Source organism: Lathyrus oleraceus, chromosome 5 (assembly GCF_024323335.1).
Source record: "Lathyrus oleraceus cultivar Zhongwan6 chromosome 5, CAAS_Psat_ZW6_1.0, whole genome shotgun sequence".
Lineage (NCBI taxonomy): Eukaryota > Viridiplantae > Streptophyta > Magnoliopsida > Fabales > Fabaceae > Lathyrus > Lathyrus oleraceus.
Window position 1 is genome coordinate 614,465,075 of NC_066583.1, and position 2,811 is coordinate 614,467,885.

At 40.2% G+C, this 2,811-nt stretch overlaps 1 pseudogene; it reads right to left on the reverse strand.

Annotated features, from left to right (window-relative positions):
* Positions 1-934: 934 nt before the first annotated feature.
* On the reverse strand, positions 935-1,033 carry LOC127088990 (uncharacterized; annotated as a pseudogene).
* Positions 1,034-2,811: the final 1,778 nt, after the last annotated feature.

Here is a 2,811-nt window from a genome sequence, read left to right on the forward strand (position 1 = left end):
ATAGGGAAGAAAATCCGTCATCGGTTAGGATGAACATATCAAGGATAGACTGGCCTGGGATTGTCAAGGAGGATACCCATCATCGGTTAAGATGAACATATCAAGGATAAACCAACTGAACAAAAAGTAGGAATTATATCTATCGAATGCTGGATAGAATACCGTCAAATAGAAAATCTGTCACCGGTTAAGATGAACATATCAAGGATAGACTCTGAGAGGAGATAAAATAGGAATTACATCTATCAGTTACTGGATAGAATACCATGAGAGAGAATCCGTCACTGATTATAGTGAACATATCAAGGATCAACTCTGCGGGGGGAACAAAAGCAGGGTTTACAACTACCGGTTACTGGGTAGAAGACCGCAAAGAGAAGGAAACCCGTCATCGGTTAGGATGAACATATCAAGGATTAACTCTCTAGGACACAAGAATAGGGATTACAACTACCTTTTTACTGGCTAGAATACCAAAAAGAGAATATCCGTCATCGGTTAGGATGAACATATCAAGGATAGACTCAAGCAGGGGAGAGAAAAATATCTGTCACCGGTTAGGGTGAAAATATCAAGGATATACTTCCTAGGGAATCAGATCAACTGGGGACTCTACTGCTAGGAAAATTGGGATACTTTTACCGGGTATTGGGCAAGAAGTAACAAACTGCAAACTAAGAAGAATATTATCAGTTACTGGGCAATAAACTCTTAGGGGACTCAAAGTATCTATCTAGGTAGGAGCTAGAAAGAAATAGTCAATCAAGACTCAACCCAATGAGGCAATTCGACTTCGTCTCTTTCCTTTCTCGTTAAGAGATAAAGCTAGAAGATTGCTTCAGTCTCTTCCTTCCAACTCAGTCACCACATGGAATGAGTTGAAGAAAGTCTTTCTTGCCCGATATTTTCCCCCAAGCAAAACAGCTATGTTGAGAGCCCAGATAAATGGATTTAAGCAAAAAGATAACGAGTCTCTTTTCGAAGCATGGGAAAGATATAAAGACATGATGAGACTTTGTCCACACCATGGGTTAGAGGACTGGTTAGTAATTCATACCTTCTATAATGGTCTCTTGTATAACACAAGGTTAACAATAGACGCCGCCGCCGGTGGTGCGCTTATGGATAAACCTTACGCTGACGCTTATCAACTTATCGAGAGCATGGCCCAAAATCATTATCAGTGGGGAAGCGACCGAACAATGGTAGAAAAACCTCAAACAAAAGGGGGCATATACGAGATAAGTAGCCTTGATCATGTTAATGCAAAAGTGGATGCTCTTGCCCAGAAAATTGAAAGTTTAAATGTATCACCTCCAACCACCGTGGTTGCCGTAACTCAAAATTGCGAAGTCTGTGGAATTCAAGGTCACACTCCTACAGATTGTCAACTCCTAACAGGAATCCAAGCAGAGCAGGTGAACTATGCTCAAGGAAATCCTTACTCGCATACCTATAATTCAAACTGGAAGAACCATCCTAATTTTTCATATAAAAGTAACAACGCTTTATACGCACCAGGTCAAGCTCCCAGTCAAGCCCCAGCTATACCTCCTGGATATCAAAAGCCGACCCCATCTACACCTAACAATAATGTTCCTAGGAAATCCAATTTGGAAATCATGATGGAGAACTTCATAGCTTCTCAACAGCAAACCAATAAAGAGTTCTTAAACCAGAATGTACACACTAGTGAACAGATTAAATAACTAGCAAGTAAAGTGGATGCCCTGGCTACCCATAACAAAATGCTGGAAACACAAATCTCGCAAGTAGCTCAACAACAAGCGCCTACCGCTGCCCCAACTGGTACCTTTCCTGGACAACCCCAACTTAATCCGAAAGGCCACGCTCATGCAATTATATTAAGAAGTGGTACAGAGGTAGAAGGACCATCTGACCCAAGGATTGAGAACCAAAACTCTAAAAAGTCAACTGAGGAAGAAGGTAAACCTAAGGAAAAGGAAGAGTGTAATAAGGAAACCGTAGAAAACAAAGAACCTTATGTACCTCCGCCGCCTTATAAACCACCTATCCCTTACCCTCAAAGGCTAATTAAAACCAAAGACGCGGGCCAATTTAAAAAATTTGTTGACCTATTGAAACAATTAAACGTCACCATTCCTTTTACAGAAGCTATCACACAGATGCCCTCATATGCTAAGTTCTTAAAAGAAATTTTATCTAATAAAAGGAAACTTGAAGATAGCGAAACCGTTACACTCACTGCTGAGTGTAGCGCGATAATCCAAAATATGCCTCCTAAACTTAAAGATCCTGGTAGTTTTTCTATACCCTGTCATATAGGAAAATTTGTCATAGATAAAGCTTTATGCGATTTAGGAGCCGGTATCAGTGTTATGCCCTTGTCCATATGCAAGAAACTTGAAATGGGAGAATTAAGACCAACTAAAATGTCTGTGCAATTAGCAGATCGTTCCGTTAGGTATCCCGTAGGAATTCTTGAAAACGTTCCCGTGCGCATAGGTCAATTCTACATTCCCACCGATTTTATAATTATGGACATAAGAGAAGATGAAGTTACCCCCATTATATTGAGAAGACCCTTCTTAGCAACCGCCGGTGCTATCATAGACGTAAAACGAGGACGACTCACTTTCGAAGTAGGAGAAGAGAAAATTGAGTTCATTCTTTCCAAATTTTTGAAAGCACCTGCAATAGAAGACACATGTTACTTCATGGATATCATCGATGAATGCATAAAAGAAACAAAATTAGAAAATGACGATTTGTCCGACTATCGTGTAGAAGACAGACTGAACCAATGTTTAGCAATAACATCAGATCCTA